The sequence below is a fragment of the Mustela lutreola genome, chromosome 17 (assembly GCF_030435805.1).
Source record: "Mustela lutreola isolate mMusLut2 chromosome 17, mMusLut2.pri, whole genome shotgun sequence".
Classification (NCBI taxonomy): Eukaryota; Metazoa; Chordata; class Mammalia; order Carnivora; family Mustelidae; genus Mustela; species Mustela lutreola.
In genome coordinates, this window is record NC_081306.1 from 17,909,932 (window position 1) to 17,932,501 (window position 22,570).

Sequence of the window (22,570 nt, forward strand, 5' to 3'; positions counted from 1 at the left end):
GCTAGAAAGGATGGCATGCATTAAGTTCCCTGGGTGGTGTGCAAAAGAGTCCACTTATAAGAGGCCCCCAGTGGAGGGAAATGAGGAGCTTCCCTAAGAGAGAGAAAAAGGGTCTGGGGGAGGGGGGGGGTGGAAGTCTCCTTGGAGTTGACCTCCCCAGGAGCAGCACATCTTCTCTATGGTTCTGTCCCTGAATAAAGATATTCTGTAGAGCAGATGGTGTCCGGCAAGAGATGGTGGCCCACCGCCCTCTAACAGTGCAGGCTCTAGCCCAAAGCCACATGAACTGGGGCCAACGGACAGATTTGCCCTCGATGGGCTGGAAGCAACTGCTGTGCGGAGAAACCCAGGTCACGACTCAGCTGGATTCTACTGAAAAGAGGTTAAGAACTTTCTCGACTACCGTCCCTCTTGGGGTTACAGAAGCGGTTCCTAGTGCCGAGCACAGTTTCGCTGGAAGACTCTGGAGTGAGCGTGTTGCTCCTTCTACTGGTATCCCAGATTACTTCCCTGGCCCCAAACTTGAATGGCCCTATTTCCATTTCGTTAGTTTTGGTAGCAAGATCACTAATTAATTCAGCCATTTCATCATTCAAGCAATAGTCACTGGATCGTCTATCGTGCGCCAGGTACCATCAGGGCTTAATCTAGGGTATGTTGGATGTCCAAATTACTTTTAATACATTTTCTGTTAGGTTTTTTTTTTTTTTTTTTTTTTTTTTTTTTTTAAAGTGGGTTCCACACCCAGCATGGAGCCCAACTCAGGGCTTAAACTCATAACCCTGAGATCAAGACCTGGGTTGAGACCAAGAGCTGGCTGCTTCGCTGACTGAGACACCCCAGTGCCCCTGTTAGGGTTTCTTTATGCTATGGAGTTCCTCTCTCCACCATTCATGTGCGTGTGATGGAGAGAGGAGGAAGGATTCCTGGAAGGGACAGTGGGGAAATCATGAAAAGCATGTTCCGTCTGCTCAGAAACACGCATGGCTGATCAACCTGAAGCAAGCAGAACGAAGGGCCAGAGCGTGACCAGGGGGACGTGCATGAAGCCTGGCAGGGTACATGGAAGTGGGTGGCTCCGCTCCGTAAGAGACAAAGGTAATGAAGATGCTGTAAAAAGAACATACAGTGTAAACCTCTGGCTGATCAGCAGAGAAATGCCATCAAGATGGATGGGGTTATTTGAAGGCTCTGCAGAAGCAGGTACACATCTGTCTGGTATTTCCATAAAGCCCTTGAAGTCGCTGGGATGAGGAATGAGATCATGATGAGCTACAAAGGGCTCCATTGGCTGCAAAAGGCCATGGTACCATAAGTGAGCCGAACACAGACAGGGAGCCGACCCCTGCGCAAGAAAGAAAGCAAGAAACCAATGTTCTAAGTCAAGACGATTACTCACTCGTGCCTCTCCCGTTTTGTTCTTTTTTTTTTTTTTTTTTCAGAGAAGGGTATTGCTTGATTGTTTAGAAATCCCCACCTAAACACAAACAAGGAAAGGCCTGCCTTCTAAAATGCATCCATGCTCACACACCTATTTCTTCTTGGCCAGGAGCTGGGAATTCAGTCATGGGAAATCCTGTAGTAAATGTCGTGGCCGTGGGTTTGTCACTTTGTAAATCCTCACTCTGTGCTTGACAGGACTCCGAGATCACCTTTTAGAGCTAATCCAGCGGAGGGATAAGACAGCATTCTTAGCACTTCACATGGAGTACAATATGACTGGCAATAAAATCTGCCTTAACCCCTATGATTGGCAGAGGGTTATAGGATGGTGGGCAGCTCGCTTTGGACAGCTAGCAAGTGTATTTCTTACCAAAAAAAAAAAAAAAAACAACCTGTACGCAAATATCCCAATTGCTAAAAATGCACGTAATGCATCTGTAAAGGGTCTGTTAGGTGAATTGAGCGATATAAATTAAAGTCAGACCGATTACACAACATACAATCTCAAAACTCCTACTTACTCCCCGTCTTCAATTTAGCCAGATCCTCGCAGTGCACATGCCAAGTATTAAGATGCTGTTCCCTCCTAAATCTATTCTACCCACTGAGCTTGCCTAGAAAGATAATCCATCTGTACCACCTGGCTTACTCAAACAATAAATATTACTAGACAGAGGGGATTTTTTTTCCAAATTAGACCGTGAGTAAGCATCTACCTAAATCTGCTAAACATTTTATTGAGTTCCTGATGCTGGTTCCCCTAAAACAAAGCATCCCACGATGATCTGGGTGGCCAAGCCACACCTGTGTTCAAAGAACACCATCTGCTCGAGACGCCTCACGCTGTCAACAGCATGATGTGAGAAAGCCAGATGATCTTCCTGGATTCCACCACAGAAGCTGGGGAGTAGGGCCCTAACGACCGCCTGCCTTTTGGAGATGTAAGCAGGACGTTACTGGCTCCTCAGTGATGGTTCCAGGGGGGTGAGGCACCGATTCATCTCCCAGAGATAATCACGACAGCTCCTGTACTCTCCCCTTTTTCGAAGACTCAGGGGCCTCCTTTCCTTCCTGGTTGTTCTGCCAATCACCAAAGACCGCTGGTTGAATGACCAGATTTATGTCAACACCAGAACGGCGTGAAAACCCAGTTCTTAAGATGTGTTGTATGTAGTCAACACATCTGGCAGGAATATAAACCGTAGGCAGCGACCTACGATCAAAGGTTTTATATTTATCTCCATACGTTTGTACTCAATTGGAATTTTCCAAAATATGCACCGGGACAACACTCATCTGGTGTAGCATTTTTTCCCACCTCTCATCCTCGGTCTTAATATCACTGATAGCAGGGACGGGGGTGCAGAGAGGAAGCAGATGGAAGGGAAGTTAAATATTGCGCATACAGTTTCTACCTCTACCTCAAGAGGGGGTTGGTGGCATAATGCCTCCCACCTCTCGCTCTCTCCCTCTCTCTTACATGCACCATGCGTGTGCACACACACACACTCACACACACCACGAGCTTGACGATAAAACTGCATTGTTCTTCATAAGAGGAGCCTAGAGTTCTGGTGAACTGAGTCCCTGAGAATCCAGGAACACATGGAAAATGGAGAAAAGTAGGACAAATATGAGAGGGGCAGTAGCTTTCCACTGAACCAGCAGAGGGCTATGCTTTTAACATGCATGATATCATGTTACCGGCCCCCCACCCCAACCACAGTGGAAACAGACCAACAGTGAAATCCATACCTGATGGGGCATCAGAAGCCCTACAAGCTACATCCCTGTCTGCCTCTTCCTCCCCGCTCCTGTCTCTTTCTGCCCACATGTCACCCTGCCTCCCCAGCCCCCCAGAGGCCTCCTTTGTCTTTCTGGAGTCTGCTGAGACCCTTCTGCTTCAGGGCTTTGTCCTTCTGTCCTTCCGCATCAGCCTTCCCTCAGCCTGACCTTCACGAGACATCATCCCATGCCTCCATTCCGGCTGGTGACCCTCCGTAATTCTTTGACTATGTACCATTATCTCGAGGCACCCGGGCTGCAGATCTAAATGTTAATCAAAGATGGTGACAGTCTTAAAATATAACGTGAGTGATGTTTGAGAACACAGCACAGCCTGTGCAGCCCTATGCAAAGCAGATGCAAATCGTATGTAAATGTGCACGTGTCCTCCTCGTCTAGTTCTGACTTCAGCCCCTTCTGAGGATCAGCTCTCTGGACGTCCCCAGGTTCCCAGGGAAATCCGTGGATGGGAGGTCATTCTCCCACTTTTCAAGGAAGAAGGCTGCCTCTGCTGGGTTGGAGGGGCTTTTGAGAAGGAGGCATTCATGAGCTGATATTTGCAAAGGTAAATATCAGCTCAGTATCAAATGGGAAACTCAGAGACACCATTTACCAGTGAGATGCTAGATGGGGTCACACAGATACAGAGACGTGCTTCTGAGCTGCGAGAGAATAGACAAACTTGTACTGGCGGAAAACTCATTGCAATCCTGGGGACAGGCAACCCATATTGAATTTTTTTTTTCCTTTTTTAAAAATTGTGGTAAAAATATACAGGATATGAAATTTACTATTTAAGCTAATTTTAAGAGTACAGTTCAGTGGTATTGAGTACCTTCACATCGCACAACCATCCTTTCCAGAACTCCGTTCACTTGCAAACTGAGACTCATTCAACGGGACCTCATTCAACACTGACTTCTCACTAACCCCTTCAGCCCTTGGCAACATCCACTCTACTTTGTCTGTGATTCTGACTTTTCTAGATGCCTCATGGAAGTGTAACGCTGCAGTATTTGCCATTTTATGACTGGCTTCTTTCACTCAGGATTGTGCCTTTAAGGTTAATTCATGTTGCAGAATATATCAGAATTTCCTTTCTTTTTAAAGCTGAATAATATTCCATTATATAAATATACTACATTTTGGTTGTCCGTTCATCTGTCAGTGGACACTTGGGTTGCCTCCACATTTTAGCTATTGTGAATAATGCTGCTATGAACATGGGCATACAAAGACCTCTTTAAGACTCTGCTTTCAGTTTTTTGAGTATTCACAAGTTGAATTGCTAAATCATATGCTAACTCTATTTTTTATTTTTGTTTAGAAATCACTATATCGTTTTCTATAGTGCCTGCACATTTTATTTTTTAAAAGATTTTATTGATTTATTTGAGAGAGAGAGAGAGACAGCAGGAAAGGCAGAGGGAGAGAGAGAATCTCAAGCAGACTCCATGCTGAGCACAGAGACTGACATAGGACTCAATCCGAGGACCTTGAGATCATGACCTGAGCTGGAACCAAGAGCCCTACGCTTAACTGACTATGCCACCCACGTGCCCCATGGTTGCACATTTTACATTCCCACCAACAGTGCACAAGTGTTACGATTTTTCCGTACCCTCACCCATATTTGCCATTTTCTGCTTTTCCTTCCTTGCTAACCTCCCTCCCTCCCTTCTTTTCTTTCTTCTTTCCTTCCTTCCTTCCTCTCTTTCTCTCTCTCCCTCTTTCTTTCTTCCTTTTCTTCCTATGGTAACCATCCTAGTGGATGTGAGGGGGTTATCTCATCGTGGTTTTGATTGATATTTCCCTCGTGATGAGTGATCTAGAGCATCTTCTCATGTGCATACTGGTCATTCATCTATCTTCCTTGGATAAGTGTCTGTTCAAGTTCTTTGCCCATTTTTGATTCAGGTTGTTTTTATTGCTGTTGTTGAGTAATTCACGTTGTTTTTCTGCACACAATCAAGTGACTCTAGCAGGAAGATTCTGGGACAGATTCTTCCAGAAGCAATACAGACATTGCATCTACGCTCATCCTTCTAACATCAGCAGTTTACGTCTTTTTTTTTTTTAAAGATTTTATTTATTCATTGGACAGACAGAGATCACAAGTAGGCAGAGAGGCAGGCAGAGACAGAGGAGGAAGCAGGCTCCCCGCTGAGCAGAGAGCCCAATGTGGGACTCGATCCCAGGACCCTGAGATCATGACCTGAGCCGAAGGCAGCGGCTTAACCCACTGAGCCACCCAGGCACCCCAGCAGTTTACGTCTTAACTGCCTTCACAGATTCCTCTACTTCCATTACTGCTCCCTCCATCATCAGTCCCACGATCATCTCTGACCTGGAGTTCTGTCATCACCACCTAAAAGGTCACCCTGCCTCCACGCTTGCTCTGCCCACTTTCTACCTGGCAGCCGGGATGAGCTTTGATTCAATCATCAATAATCGTGCCTCAGATAATCCTCATTGGCTACCATACTGCCACTGCACAAAGCTTAGCTTTGTAATGAAATATCAGATCATCATTCTCCTGCCTATACCCAGCTGAGAACTTCCTCATCTGGTGACATTCTCTCTTTCTTCTACCGCTGTCTGACCACTCTATCTATCATTTCTCAGTCATTGATCACTTCAGTATGTGGCCTCCCATTCCACATTCCACAGTAGCCTCACTCAGTCCCTCGGCCAGTCCAACTGTCTCCCATCTCTCTGTTTTGTTGCCTACAGAGGAGGTTTTCCTCTCTCTCTTTTTTTTTTTTTTTTAAAGATTTTATTTATTTATTTGAGAGACAGAGAAAGGGCACAAGAGGAGGGGAAAAGAGAAGGAGATTCCCCACTGAGCAGGGTAGCCCAACCAAGGCCTCGATCCCAGAACCCTGGGATCACGACCTGAGCTGAAGGCAGACACTTAACAGACTTAGCCACCCAGGGGCCCTGAGGTTCGACTTTGTGAAATGATTTTATATTTGTCTCTTCTGCCTTGGTCTCACAACAATTGGGTTTGTTGCTATTTACAGAGTCCTGAAATCGCTGTGGCTTAAGCGAAACATACGTTTATTTTTCTCTCCCATAAAAGAAGTCTGGGGCTAGGCAGTCCATCAGAAATCCCGTTGCTCCTTCCACTTTTTTAGGCCATAGATTCCACCCTCAAAGTAGCCTCTACATCACATGGTTTAATACAGCGGGAGAGAGAAAGGGAGAGAATGCATGGATGCTGCTGGTGCTGTGAGTCAGCCCCTATTAAAGGGTTTTCCCAGAAACCACACCTAATAATTTCCATTGCCATCTTGATGGTGATCCCTGTCTGCTAGGAAAGCTGGAGAACACAGTATTATTTTCCTTTAATTTGGGCATCTTGGCTATGACTAAAGGGCCCATTACCAAGGGGTCAATTACTAAGAAAGAGGGATAAGTGGCTAGGGGAAAGGCAGCTGGCAGTTTCTGTCACAATTCCTTCTTGAGTGTTTTTCCTCTACCAGATATTATGAGCCCCACGCAAGCAGGGATCTTGTCCGTGAGGCATAAGGCAGTATCCCCAGCCCCTGTTCCAGTGTCTGACGGGCTCCTCATAAACACAGGTGTGATACATACCTGATTAAAAATGAAGCATAGTGGTAGCTTATATTTTCCAACATGACGTTTAAGAGCACACTTGGATCCTTTCTACCTTTCAGATTCTGTCCTAAGACAGCCTAATTAAGTGTTGCCAGAGGCCCATCCCCTTCCCCATTCCCTTCCCTGGAAAAATCCACCTGTCTTACATCGGAGAGTCCTAGGATGGTACGTATCATCTGCAAGAAGAGTGGGGTTTCCTTTGCAAAAATCACCACCGCCTAGAATCTAACATGACAATCCACGTGAGCCAACCTGTGGGCCGGAATGAGGCAAACCGGTTCTCATCGACACCACGTGTTCATGTCCCCAGCAATAAAATGTTGCCACGGCCTGGCTTTTAGGTTTTTCTCTGGAATTTTCCAGGAATCCGGCTCTGTGATTGTTGCCGTCTACATCCGGAGCAGATTGAGGGATGGCCAATTGCAAAAGTGGCCCCACAATGTTCTTTCAGTCTAATTTTGTTCCAATGCCACTCAGACTACTGGCCGATGCCACGCGTGGACGTGACTTCCGTCCCTCCACAGACAAGCCCACAAAGGCATGACGAGCGTGTGGTTGTGCCGCAGCTTCCAGACCTTCAGGCGCCTGCTACCTAGAACACGCACACATCCATTTCCAAAGACATTTTAAAGTGCGTGATTCAGGGCCCATCTCAAAAACATTTCTCATCTATTACTTTTTAACCGATTACCATTCGATTTTTCAAATGATAAAACAGGAAACCCTTTAAACACTCAGTGGATCCTGAATTATTAAACATAAAAGGGCACTTTGGTGTATTTGTTATCACACTGGAGGAAATCTTGTCTGGTTTAAGCTCTTAGCTCCTTAAAATGTCCCCTCTACGCTGAAGTGGAGTTAAAAATGCATTGCCATAAAACTCCATCCATTTCCAATCTTCTCATCATCAGTTTCTGACATTATGAGCTGTCACCTTCCCAGGCTGCAACTTCCCTGGGGAGGAAGATGGCCATGTGATGTTGGTGGTCATACTTCACTGGCCTCTTGGAACTGGAAATGAGCCCCAGTTCTCGGAGCTGCCTCCTTCGCCACTCTCCAGACAGACTTAGCTTCTCCAAGGATCAACTTCTGGGGGTTTCTCTCAAGCACGGTCTGTACTGTGCAAACTGTGTGCAACCCAGAAAACTCATTTCTTTGGAACCTGTGCTGAGTTTTACCTGTTCTGGTTCTTTTATTTATTTATTTTTTTAAAGGGAGGTGATATTCACATGATGTGAAATTCACCATTGTATACGGTGTGATCTCGTGGTGTTTAGCACATCCCATCATGTCACAACCACCACCTGTATGTAGTTTCAAAATATTTTCATCATCCCCAAAGAAAAACCCATGTCGATTAAAGAGTCTCTTCCTATCCCCCCTGCCCTAAGTACTACCACTGTGCTTTCTGTCTCCATCCATGGCTTTTAAGTTCTAGAACTTTCATACGAATACAGTCCAGTGTGTGACTGTCTGCGGCTGACTTGTTCCACTGAGCATGATGGTTATAGAATGTATCAGTCCTTCGTTACTTTGTATAACTGAATACTATTCCTTTGCATGGACATACCACATTTTGTTTATCCATTCTCTCATGGAGGGTTATTAGGGTTATTTCCAACTTTTGTCAGTGGCGAACAATGTATGAACCTACATGTACAAATTTTTGAGGACCTGGTCGCAGTCCTCTCAGGCATCTGCCTGGGAGTGTGGGTGCTGGGCCAGAGGGTAACTCTGTGTTTCACTTTTTTTTTTTTTTTTTGAGGACCTGCCAACTATCTTCTACACAGGGATAGTACTTTTTGTTCACAGGTTTTAGCTCTCTCTCCTATCGATGCTATTTTTAACTTTGTACTCAGGAAAAGATGACTCCAGAAACAGAAAGTAGCTCTGGAATTCCCAGAAGCAGGTGTTAAAATCAGCAGCAAGCTCACCTCTCCCTGCTTCCAATACAACAGGAAGCATGAGATGCTCAGAGCCGTATTTTTCCTTATTCCTTTTCTCTGTCCAAGAGGAGAACAGTTGCGGGAGAGGCTTAAAGGGGAACCACCTCGGTACTTAGTTCCAACAGCCTGGAGAAGGCAGAGATGCTGGGGAAAAGGCCTCCTGAAGGGAGGCTGGAGGGAGAAGGAACAATGCACGTGGCCAGGTGTTAGGAGACGGGGAGAAACAGCCTGGCCACTCAGTCTGGCTGTGATGTGCACCTTTGAAATGGAGTTTTTCAAATCCTTTCTTTCTCCTGCCCTCATTACTTCACTTCCTTCCCTCTGTCTTTTCTTTTTAGAGATAGAGCATGCATGGGCAGGAGGGACAGAAGTAGAGGGAGAGAGAGAAGCCTAAGCAGGCTACTATGCCCAGTGTAGAGGATGATACAGGGCTCGATCTCATAACCCTGAGATCATGACCTGAGCTGAAATCAAGACCCAGACCCTTAACCCACTGAGCCACCAGGGCCCCCCTAAGTCCTTCTTAAAATTACTCGGACTTGCAAACACAGATGATGTATGACTAAGTATATTTAGTCGTATGTATTTATCTTTGCTCAGAATTCCACTTCCCTTTCCCTTTGCAAATGCTCTCCTCCTTGCCTGAAACATCCTTCCATAAATCGTCTGTCTGAAAATGCCCACCGACCCTCAAAACCCTGTCCAGGAACCACCTGTCTCCTCCAACCTTCCGATACCCCCTTCTCCAGCGTAACTCCTGCTCCCGTGTCGTCACTCAGGTTTACTTGCTGTTGCACATACCTGTCTCCTGGTGCTACCCAAGGCTTCTTGGAAGGGAGGGATACTGGCTTCCTCCCTTAAAAATGGAGATAAAAATATTTCCTTCTCAGGGTTGTTGCCAGGGTGAAGTGAGAGCACTACCTTGTACATCCCAGGGACTTAATAAATGTTTGTGGAGGGGCGCCTGGGTGGCTCTAGTGGGTTAAAGCCTCTGCCTTCAGCTCAGGTCATGATCCCGGGGTCCTGGGATCGAGCCTCTGCATCGGGCTCTCTGCTCAGCAGGGAACCTACTCCCCCCACCCCCGCCTGCCTCTCTGCCTACTTGTGATCTGTCAAATAAATAAATAAAATCTTAAAATAAATAAATAAATAAATGTTTGTGGAATGAGTGAGCCTTTGGTCTCCTGCCCTCTCAAGGCTGGCAAGGGTCTGAACAAGAAAGTGCTGAGTGTGCACTGCAGAGCAAGGTGGGCAAAGGGGCTAGGAAGGGAGGAGAGGGGAAGAGGGCAAGCTGGAGAGCTGATCGCTGAGCGCTCTGTGGGACGGAAGGGGAGCGTGACCGCAGTGTGGCCAGCACCACGCGCGGCACACGGACCACCCATCACTCATGCTCAGTACTGAGCCAGAGGAGACACTGCTATTACTGTCGCCACTCTGACTGCAGGACACACTTTTTAGATTCAATGTTGCTGAACCAAGCCTGTGCTTTTGTTTCCGCTGGACGGAAGAAGAGGAGGAGGAGGAAGAAGAAAGAAGGGGTGGGGGGGGGTGAGGCCCGAAACAAAACAAAGCGGTCATCAGTGAAGCTTCAGAACTCCCTCTGACAGGCTGAGCAAGATGATGGTCACGTTCTTCTGATGCTCAGAGCCCAGGAAAGTCCTCAGATCCTGCTGCAAACAGCAACGCAGCCAAGAACGAAAGGGAAAGCATGTCACATGTTCGAAGCTACACTCGGTAATCCATTTATAAGAGAGAGAAGCCAAGCACCTCTCTTTACCCTGTGAGCATCTCTGCTACCCATTAACCCTTCCAGACTTGTGCTATTGAGTCCTGCCTTCTTCTACCCTATCGGATGCCAGATGTGGTACCAGATGCCAGGTGCCTGCCCCCCACCCCATGCAGCGATGCTCATCTTTTCTGACCTGTAATTTATACGGTGGACCAAAGGTTTGCACATGAGTTGCTTGGTAGAACTGGTTAGGGTTGACAGCACAACCAACATTCTCACAAGCCCTACCCTGCGAGCCTGTGAGATAAGAAGCAGTGTAAGAGGCTGAGGCTCAGAAAGGGTCATCCTTTCCTATCACGTGATATAAGGCTCTCCTGGGAAATCTGGACCAGTAGCAGAGCACGGGCACAGCCCCTGACACGGCTAGTCCAACAGCAGACTTGGCTCAAGGCAGGAAACAAAGTGAGGTCAACAGATAGTATGGGGTTTTTAATAAAGGTCATAAAGTAGGGGTGTTAGATATTTTATTGATAGCATTAGCATAATAATAAAAAGCAGATTAAGAACCAATGGACTTAGTTAATACCTGTCAAATTTCAATACTGAAAAGATGTTACTCATTTGTCTTTGAAATCTCCACTTTCAAACGTCAATGAAATTATTTATTTCTGGTGACGAGGTGGAAAACAAAACTGATTCAGAGATAGCTACGGGCCTTGTAACTTAATGATGAACAGCTTTTTAGAAATTAGACCCAACTCTTCAAAACCTTCAGCCCTGAAGAATCAGATGTTCCCAAAGCTTAGCCATCCTTCTGCCACTGTCACTAAATGGCCATCATGTGTCATAATGATAAACCATCAGCTTAACGTAACTTTACACGGATGTACCTTGCTTCCACTGAAACACATTATTTTTACAAGGCAACTTTACATCAATACTACAAATGGAAAAGAAAAAAAATAATGTCACTTATTCCAAATAGAGAGTAACCATAAAATAAATGCAATGCAATCACAAGTTACTAATATCTTGCTACCATTTCCTGCAGACATAAGCCTGAAGCCTCCATCTTATTGTTAAAAATGGGGATCATCAAGTATTAGAGAGATGTTGAAGACACCCTAGCACCAAACAAAGACCTTCTCAATAACATAAACAGGAAAATGGAAAGAAAATTCAGAACAGAGTAACTCCATCCCCAAATGATTGGTTCAATGTTATTTAATAGCATCTCTGTATGTCATCTAAATTGATAATAATCAGATGGGACTCACACTTTGGGAAGGGCAGTTTCCAGCCAATGCTTTTCTTTAAAAAAAAGAGAGAGAGAGAGATACTACTATCTTTTCAATTTCTAACAGAATATCTCATATTTTTAGTTATTGCTCCAAGAAAATGTCAGTCGCTCACTCTCTCCTTCCTGTGGCAACATTTCTTCCAGTTTTAAGTTAACTAAACATACAACCCTAATTTTTTTTCTTTTAAAGATTTTACTTATGTATTTGACAGAGATCACAAGTAGGCAGAGAGACAGGTAGATAGAGAGGGGGAAGCAGGATCCCCGCTGAGCAGAGAGCCCGATATGGGGCTCCATCTCAGAACCCTGAGATCATGACCTGAGCCAAAGGCAGAGACTTTAACTCACTGACCCACCCAGGTGCCCCCAACCATAATTCCTGCTAAGACTGGCAGTGCCAGAGTGAAGTGTTAATACATCAGATTGTTGTCTCAGAGCATGGACCCTGTATCTGTGATTCCCCGCCCTGTCACACACCAGCTGTGTAACCCTGGGCAAGCTCACATCTCTCTGTGCAATGTCTCCTCATCTATGAAGGTGTTGGTGGCACTGTGTTCCTCTCTGGAGCCTCTAGGGGAGAATGTGTGTTCTTGCCTTTTCTGGATTCTAGGGGCTGCCTGCACTTCTTGGTGCATGGCTCACTTCTATGTTAAAGAGAGCAATTACCCATCAAGTTTGTTTTGTTTTGTTTCGTTTTTAGGTTTCAGGGCACTTCCCTCTTCCACGTATGAGGACCTCTGGAATCATAGTGAGTCTATCCAGATAATCCAGGAAAATCTCCCCATCTTAAAGCCAGCTGATGAGCAAGGTCAATTCTATTTGTAGCCTTAATTCTCCTTTGTCATGTACTCTAACTTACTCACAGTTTCCAGAGATTAGGGTATGGACATATCTGGGGCAGAGGGCATTATTTTACCTCCCATACTGCCAGACTGTGAGAAAGCTATCCACGCAGAGAAGAACAGAAGACATGGTCTCTCTCTCTGCATTTATGGTGTTCTGAGAGTGTGTGAGGTTGTCCCAGTGGGTGTCTCAAGCAGGTGACCCTTTTAATACTTAATTATACTTAATATTTAATACTTAATTATACTTATATACTTATATACTTACAGACTTCATACTTAATTATTTCAGCTCGTGCTCTAACCCCCTTCTTTATAATTCTGTAATCTCTTCCTACCAGTGTTTCGCATGTCCCACACCTCGCTTTTATTGCTTATAAAAACATTGTTTAACATTTTATTTATTAATTTTAGAGAGAGAGTGCGAGCAGAGGGGAGCAGTAGAAGGGGAGGAAGAGTAAGGGGGGTGGGAAGAAACTCAAGCAGACTTCATGCTGAGTGCAGAACCCGATGCAGGGCTGGATCTTGCCACCCTGGGATCATGACCTGAGCTGAAACCAAGACTCAGAAGACTTAACCCAACAAGCGACCCAGGCACCCTAATTATTTATAAAAATATGTTTAACTTGAAATAGTTTTAGATTTACAGAAAGAGTGCAAAGATAACAGGAGACTTCCTGTGTATGTCTTACGCAGCGGCCCCTAACATGAACACGACTTCACCACAGCACGGTGACCTAAGTCAGGAAATTCACAGTGGGACAACACTGGTAACTACACTGCAGATCACACTGAGAATCCCTTTGTTTATTCCACAAAGCTCCCACTTCTGTGCCAGGATCCCATCCAGGGTCTCCCCTGGCATTTTGCTATTATTTCTCTTTTTTCTCCTCACAGTTGACCTTCTAGCAAGTAAACATTCAGTTGAACTGAATGCTGCCACCAAGTACGTCCCTTGTATAGTAATCTCCATGCAGAGGATCTGAGGGCTCTGCAGGCATTTCTATCTGCAGCTTCTAGGTAAGCATTGCTAGGATTCTGAGAAGCCCCAGTCCAGCAACTTTCAGATCCCCAAGTCTCTTAGATGAAACCCCACCCCCCCACCATACCGAATACTGCACTTCCCCTAACTTCAGATTCATGAAACCTTCTCCTTCCACAAACACCAACAAGCTCCCATGATACTCAAGCCACAAAATGGCAGGAAAGCACAGGAGAGTCTGAGATGTTTGGGGTCAGAACTAGAAGCGCTGGCCAGCGTTCCTTCTGCTCACTCTCCTCCGTCCCCTCCTCACCCCTTCCTCCTGGTTTTGAAAACAGCTCGTGGAATTGTACAGAAAGGGCATCAATAGATTACAAACTGTTTCCCTCTAATAAAATGTTAAACGATGTTGAAAATTAATCACCAGGGCCGTCGTGCTGCCCTCCTCAGAGGGAGACGGCTCGGGAAATTTAATAAATTATTATCACAATGATGTTCCTATTATAGAATTTGCATTTCATTCCCAAGGCTTGCATTCAGTCTCAAAGTTGCCTGGTGATGGTTAATAAAACCAAACGGACTCTTCTGCCTCAATGATTGGAGGGCTGTGCTTACGGTGGTCTGTCATACTTAATTATCCTTATATACTTATATACTTACAGACTTCATACTTAATTATTTCAGCTCGTGCTCTAACCCCCTTCTTTATAATTCTGGCTTCTTTAAGACAACTAAAGACAGTACTGAGTCGCGAGAGTGCCCTCCTGCCGGAAACACGCGCTGTAATGATATGCCTAGCTTAAAAGCAAATCTAATCTACTTGCTTATTAAATTTAAATGTGTTTAAGGCTGATATGGTTTGAAGATGATATGTAAAATAACAGCCTCCATGGTTATAAATGTCAACTATAAAAATTATATGCAATATAACATACAAAATAAATGCTGCTTCATCTTTACATTCCACTGTGATCAATTCATTAAACAATGTATTACAAGCCACGAGGACGATCGTACAACGCAAGACGTCATTTGTCACAGCGTATTCTAAAGCACCCAGGAAATGCTGTAGAGATCTTTTTTTGTCAGCCATGGATTATAGTCCTTATTAGAAAGAGGGGAAAAAAACAGCTTTCTGATGTACCATGACCAGAATTACTTCTCCAGTCAAATATTAAAAAGACTCAAGAAATCCATTCTTATGGCAAAGTTCCATATTAAAAAGTGGGAGTGGGATAAAGGGGTTTCCTAAGGAAGAGAGCACTGGCTATAAACAGTAAGTACGATGGTAAGGAATGAAGACGGATTTCCCTCTGGGTTATGAATCAGTTTCATAATGTTCAAATCATACCCTGGGAGTCCCTAAGCCGGATTGATCACAGCGGGATTCTATGGGAGTGTGAGGAGGGGGCATGTAATATACATCCTGGGCTCCTTCCTTAAGGTTCTAATTGAGGAGATTGGGGAGAAGCTTGGGAATACCCATCTTTTTTTTTTTTTTTCTTAACAAAAAAAAAAGACCTTCCTTCATAATTCTCTGAATAGTTAACATGCTCCAAAGCATAAGCAAGCCTTGCTTAGCACACGTAGCATGTTTTACTAGGTCTGTAGACAAGTCTGTTTCAACTCTTAAAACAAATGAGTGACACAGTGAATATGGAGAAATCTGTCCACCCCAGGGAGCAACTTGCTCTACAGAGTTAGAACCACGAAGTCCAGAGAATAACACTCCTGATCTGTTGGTGAAATACTTCAAGTGCTTCTGACTTCTGGGCCACTGTATCACTCTGCATGCCCAACCTCCTCAATTTCCCCTTCTAACGTAGGTCACGTCTCATCTCCTTTTAGCTCCTCATCTAGAGATCAGAGTTCCATTCAGAAAAAGAAAAAAAAAAAGGGCATCTGTCTGAGAAGTCAAAGTCTCTGTTGGGAATTTATTGAACAATGAGAAGCATCAATGTTTATAAAACTTAACAAAAAAGGAGGGCAGCTGATGCTGGCTGGAAGGATTTTCTATTTTAAATTTTTAAAAAATTTATACATCTATTTAAATCTAATTGTGTCAAGCACATGCTACTTTATCAATAGTATTCTATTCCTTAGTGACCTTCTAAGAAGTCTTGAGTTTGTTTTGGGGTTTTTTGTTTGTTTGTTTTACTACTTAACAGAGAATTCTACGTTTGGGTCACTCATTGATGTCCTGCTCAATCCTATTTCAATTAGGACAATGATCCTTTTTCCTTCTGCATTTGGGTTGGGCCTGTCCAGACACGCCGATGGTCAGGATATAGACGGGCTAGGAAAGGTCCTTCCAGAAAACTGGTGGAAAGAAAGAAAACTTTACTCTCCAGATGTAGTGGGAAACTTATGCAGGAGATTGCCCGCAGGGGTCTGGAAGTCGTGAGGTTGCTGACCTAGACCTCCTCCGTGATTTACAACCTACAGCACCTTCCTCCCACTGGTAGGCTAGTTTATAAATTAAGAAATTTAACTGAGATTTAATTAGGAGATTGGTAATGGGATACAGATAATTATGTCTTATAGAGTGCCATATGTCCTCTGGGGGGTGTGTCTGTGTGTGTGTGTTGGAAGGAGAGGTTTTGGAGTGGGAGCAATACGTTCCTGGAGTTGGGGGAATTGACTGAATCCCTGTGAGTCTTCAGTGCACGGTCACGATGGAGATGCCGTCCTCTTGGACTTCATCAACTAGGAATCACTCAGCCTTCCTTTCAAAGACCCTGAAGTCTTGACCTGCCCCTGACTAGAGCTTCATGAACCAAACCTTCCTTGGATGGTGTACCCTACAGGGATAGCCTCCATAATGTTGGACAACTCCCTCCAATCCCTAGGCATCTGCCGCTCTCCACACTGTTTCCTTAACTTTCTTTGAAAGCTCCTCAATCTCTGAAATTTTGAACAGCAAACTCAATGTCATTCCTTTGTTCCTTTGCAGAATGCCTTGTGCCATCTCTCATGGTCAAACTTTCTGCAGTCGTGAGACGGATCTGCAGCAGAACCCCAAATGACACGGGGACGAAGTTGGCTCAGGATGGCAATATGGAAAGTGGTAGGCTGAGCTGACACTCACCAGACAAGTCTGCAGCAAGATCTGCTGTCATCTGCTTAGAGTATAAAAGAACACTCAGGGAAAGGAGTGGGAGAAAATTACACATGCATACACACACACATGCACACACACACACACACACACACACACACACACACGTGCATGCGCACTCACACAGCAAAACATTTCCTTCCCGCATGACTTCAGTCAGGGTCCCTACCAGACCCCTGTACCATACAGCTAAAAGCTTCCTCCAAATGGTACTTTAAAACTATTTGCAATGCAAATTTCAACTTTAGAGTTTTTAACAAAACCCCACTCAGACAATATCCGAGTGTTTTAATGCAAGACTTAAAAAGCCAAGGAAATACAGGAAGACACACTATAGCTTCTTCATTTTAGCCTAACGCCCTTGAGTCACCTTCTTTAGCTTGACATCTATGGTCTATTTCAAGGAACCTATGCTGAAGACATGGCCGTGAAGATGTTTTATTCCAACACATTTGTGCCTCTGATTTCCCTTCCAGTTAGATAATAGTACGTTTCTAGCTGAGATGGCTGATTCGTCAACATTCTCTAATGCAATCAGCAAAATAATCCACATTTCGTCCAGAAAATGCAAAAATTAAAGAAAAGGTAAAATGAAATAAAATGATCTATAATCTCACTATCCAGAGACAACTATGGTTGAAACATCGAAAAAAAAAATATTTTTTTTGAGACTTCTGTTCTGCCTTTGAGCTAATGCTTAAAGTGCTGTGATTTTGCCAATGCCATATTGCGGAATCTGTTTTGTTTGCTTGACAATACCTTGCGAACACTGTCCAATATGACCACCATAAATTAGCCAATTCTGGGTGTCAGAAATTCAGGTTATTTCCAATTTTTCACCATTAGGAAAAATGCTGATAAATATTCTTTTATAGGGAGCCATATTTGTTTCCATGATGTTAAAAGGATTTTCCCATAGTGCTAAAATATACGTGGGTTCCTTTTTAAGACTTCACATCATTTTTAAAGTGATTCATAGTCACTTTAAAACCAAGGAAGGACAGGTGCACTCTAAGGAAAAACAAACAAACAAACTTGTGTCCTATCTTATATCACCCGCCCCCTTGCTTCCTACCTATAATTTCAGTAGTTCAAAGTGCCTACAGAACTATGTTTTTAAAAATGAGTTTTAACAGGGGCACCTGGGTGGCTCAGTGGGTTAAAGCCTCTGCCTTCGGCTCAGGTCATGATCCCAGGGTCCTGGGATCCAGCCCCGCATCGGGCTCTCTGCTTGGCAGGGAGCCTGCTTCCCTTCCTCTCTCTCTCTCTGCCTGCCTCTCTGCCTTCTTGTGATATCTGTCTGTCAAGTGAATATATAATAAAGAATCTTTAAAAACAATGAGTTTTAATAGACCCTATTGAGACTACTAAATACATTTGGATATATATGATATTTGATGATAGGATCAATTTATTAATGATGCTGTGGTTTTATACAGTACCCTATAAAAATTTTAAGACATCTCTTTAGGTACTTGGAAGTAAGTTTCATGATATCTGGAAGATTTCTTTGAAGTATTGTGCATATTTGTGCAATTATTAAATCCCACTCTGAGTATATGATGATCATTGTATTACTCTCTCTCCTTTTCTGTACACACAATATTTTTCCATAATAAAAATAGTTTTTAAAATGGAAGCAGAATATTTTTCTCAGTGGGGTGAAAGCACACGATAGGGTCCAAGTGGGAGAGTAGATCGGCAATAAGATTAGGTCTCTGCCATCATCATGCCACGCACAACGCTGTCCGAGACTATGACTGCCAACAGCGAGGACCATGAATAGCCTTAAAGGACATTCTGTGAAATAATAGCATCTGTGTTCCCTGGGGGCATCAGAGTTCCCTGACCCTGACCCTCCGGCTCTCTGGATCTCTACAGAAGCCTATCCACCAAGCATGGCAGCAAAAGCCTTGCAGCCATTTGAGAGGAGGAGGAGGAGAGAGGGTCAGGAAGCGAGTCTCTACTGGGCAGTCATATCTTTGTTGAGACTAGATCAGGGTTGTTGGTACCTGGGGATGAAATGCCATAGAACCCCAATTGCCATGGCTTACCAAGTACCCGTGGGGCTCCCTGATGCTCAGATCTTCACATGCCGGTGGAAAGGCTTTACAACCTAAAAAGGAATCCAGTATCTTGACATGTGTGTGCTCATCGTCTAAAACTTTCAGTCATAGCAGGAAAAAGAAAAAAAAAAGTGTGTTTGGAGATAAACTGCGTCACTAGGCCTATCTCGGAGGACTAAACTGATTTATGGTTCTGACACACAAATATCTGCCCAGATGTTTCTCAAGGTGTAATAAAAGTGGCAGGGTTTCTTGCAAATGGTGTAGCCCATCTGCCCAAGAATGTGTGTGTCCACAAAGAGGATTCGTAATTGTCATGGAGATTATGAGGATGCAACAGCCTCGGAGGCACTAGACCCGGAGAGCTTACATCTAGTCTTATCACTTGCAGACAAAAGCATGGGGTCCAATGGTCTTCCATGCAATCCATCTCTGTCAGATGCATTAAGGAAATTACCTGTCAGAAACATCATGGCTGAGATTCTGTGATTAAACACAAAAGTGGAAATGCTCAAGGGTACAGTGGAATCATTAAGAAAAAAAAATTACACACAAATACCTCCTTCCATTTGCTTTCCTTAGAACTAATTCTGTGGTCATAAATATTTGAAATCTGCAGAGCGATACAGAACATGAAACTTATCAAGCATCCACTCTCGCTGAAGCTCTGCCAAGCGTTTCCATGTTTCCACACACTGTTCCATGAAATCCTGTTGTGCGGCAGATGAAATGAGATAAACTCTATGAATGCTCTTCTATGTACTTACTGCCTGATTCCAAATGTATTGCTTATTACTTAATCTAAGGTTTAATTTCCTTATCTGCCCTGTGGGGCATTAATGTGCATATCATGGGGTCACTGCAACGCTTCAAAGAGATTATATATATATAAAGTTTCAAGCATACATTTGACACAAAGTAAGCTTTCTTGTACTATTATTAAGTAACAACTATGAGAAAGCATTAATACTGCGTCTAATTAGTATCTCCTTAAACAAGCACACATACTTAGAAATTAAGTATCTTGTCTAAGGTTTTGAGTTTGATCTATAAATGCACAGAAATGTCAAACCAAGGTTGTTCTGACTCTAAAAGTTCAAGCTCTGTCTGCAGGTCTACATTATTCAAGTTCTTAATAAAATAAAGTTTCACGAGCGTTCCCAAACAGTTGTGGGGGTTCATATCTCTTTAAGTGCACCCACGTGATCATTTTTGACCATGAGATTAGGGTTATGGGAACCATGGGGAAGTAAAAAACCCTCACAGAATACAGATCAACAGATGCCCTGTGTCACACAGTCATTTTGTGGGTATATTGTCATCGCCATCATCTCTCTCAGGTCTTCTGCCAAAACCTGTGGGCTTATCCCCCTGCATCCACCATTCCCCTCTCCGGAGTCTACTCTCCACAAAATTCCTGTGAATTGTAAATTGGTTGATAAACCTTCTCTTAAACCATGTCAATGGCAGGCCACTGCTCTGAGACTAAAATTTAAGAAGTTTCCTTGATCTGCTTCTCTTCTCCCCTCTTCTCTTCCCCTTGTTCTTGGAGTTCATTCCAGACACGCACTGCCCTTCTTCTGCTCTCCAAACTCACCACACCCTTTCCTGCCAATGACAACCTATGTGCCTTCATGCTGTTGGGCTCCCATTATAGAGCCTGTCTTCCTCTCCCCCAACCCTTGTATCTGTGCCATCCCTAGTCATTTCAGTTCAAGCCGTTCCATTTCACTGTCTTAATGATACCATCACAGCCTGAGATTTTATCTTCTCTTCACTGGTTTACTTTATGTCTTATAAACTATGCCCCAAAATAGAATGGTTGTTCCATGAAGGCAGAGACCTGACAGCCTTCATACCCAAAACCACACCTGACAGCAGGAAGTGCTAAGTACCTCCTTGCTGAACAGAAATTAAATAAGATGAAAAGTTCTCCATATGTTTTATCAATTTTATTTGGATAGTAATGCTAAGCCCCTTCTTACTTTCTGTGTGAATCAGCTATTCTGTGACTCCAGGTTGGAGAAGACCATGTCGCCCTGTATTCTGAGTGCACCTGCCTGTATAAGGACCCTACAAGATCATCAACGCAGGCTTCTGAGAATCTTGGCTATAACACGCACACGCACACACACACAGACGCAATTTTATTCAGAAGTACTGATACAGCACAGGGGGACAAAAAGCATAAAGCATCTATTGTAGTTGAAGTTTGGATTGACCTGAGAAGGTGTTATTATTTAATAAGTGTAAATAAATAAGTCTTTGGGTTCAAGGACACCTAACTGGGTGGCTTAGTCAGTTGAGCGTCCAACTCTTGATTTTGGCTCAGGTTGTGATCTCTGTGTTTTGAGATCAAGCCTTGCGTTGGTCTCCACGCTCAGTGTGGAATCCGCTTGTCTCTGTCTCTCTACTCTTCCCCTAGCTCGTGTTCTGGCTCTCTTTCAAATAGATGAATCAATAAAATCGTTTATTTAAAAGGTCTTTGGGGTAGGATACTTCCATGTTGCTCAGTGGGCCTCAGTTGATAGCATGAAATTTCAAGTAGAAAAATTACGCCTGTGATTTTTTTCTGCCAATATCAGCTCAACCCCTACCTTCATGAACCTTTTTTAAACTCACAAACACAATACGTTTGTAGTTATTTGGGGATACAACTCCTTCATCATGGCTTCCCCAAATCAAGTCAATCTTCTCTCAGAGACACCCGTAAGAAATAGTTGTTTTGTGTAATTCAACCCATGGTACTTCAATTAAGAGGACCAGTCTTGCATACCAACCCTAGCTGGATCAACTTAATTCTTTCACCTAGAGAATTTAGAATTAAGGATGCCATAGCTCTTATTTATACGTTTATATATTCAAAACCATTGCTATGTGTCTAGTATGTATAAAGCATTGTTTAGAATAAGTTTTTGCTCTCAGAAACGTAGGTTCTAGCCAGAGAGGCATACAGTACCTGAGTCAACGAAGAAAGTAAGATGATTTATGACCACAGTATGTGACTGATATGGCCAGGAAAGACCTTTGGAAGAGGTAACATGAACTTAAATGCAATTAACAGAAAGGAACCAATAATGCAAGGATCTGCAGGAAGCATCCCAGAAGGATTTGGGACAATGGGCAAGGGGGAGAGAAGAGCAAATCTGGTTGGTTGGCCATGAGCCACAAAGATAAGGGTGCATTGTTTTGAGGGTTGAGGACTGATGTCTTTCCTGGTCCTTGTTTCATTCCATTGCATCACGCTACTCTTCCTCCTTTTGGCATCTGTGGACTGTTTTGAAACTAAAATCTCCCTTTTTAAAAAAAAATTTTTTAAAGATTTTATTTATTTATTTGACAGACAGAGATCACAAGGAGGCAGAGACACAGGCAGAGAGAGAGAGGGGGAAGCAGGCTCCCTGCTGAGCAGAGAGCCCAATGCGGGGCTCGATCCCAGGACCCTGAGATCATGATCTGAGCCGAAGGCAGAGGCTGTAACCCACTGAGCCACCCGGGCACCCAAATTCTCCCTGTTTACTTAAGTGAGTCTGAAGGGAGTTTCTAGGTTGGTTTTTGTTGTTGTTGTTGTTGTTTCTTCACCCAGAAGAATTAGAATTACCTCTTATCCCCAAATTTCTAGAGCACTAGCTCACAACAGAATATCCAGAAAAGGGCAAAAATGTTCAGATCAAGGAGGGAGAATAGATATCCAGCTTCTGCTCAGCCTTCCAGAACCAAGAAAAAGAGGGAGGTCAG

General features: G+C 43.9%; 1 protein-coding gene and 1 pseudogene across 1 annotated transcript in view; both read right to left on the reverse strand.

Moving 5' to 3' along the window:
• LOC131819383 (RNA binding protein fox-1 homolog 1) overlaps positions 1–22,570 on the reverse strand; it is a 549,338-nt gene that overhangs the window by 437,558 nt on the left and 89,210 nt on the right. The window lies entirely within an intron of this gene.
• Positions 5,664–5,730, reverse strand: LOC131820255 (U4 spliceosomal RNA; annotated as a pseudogene).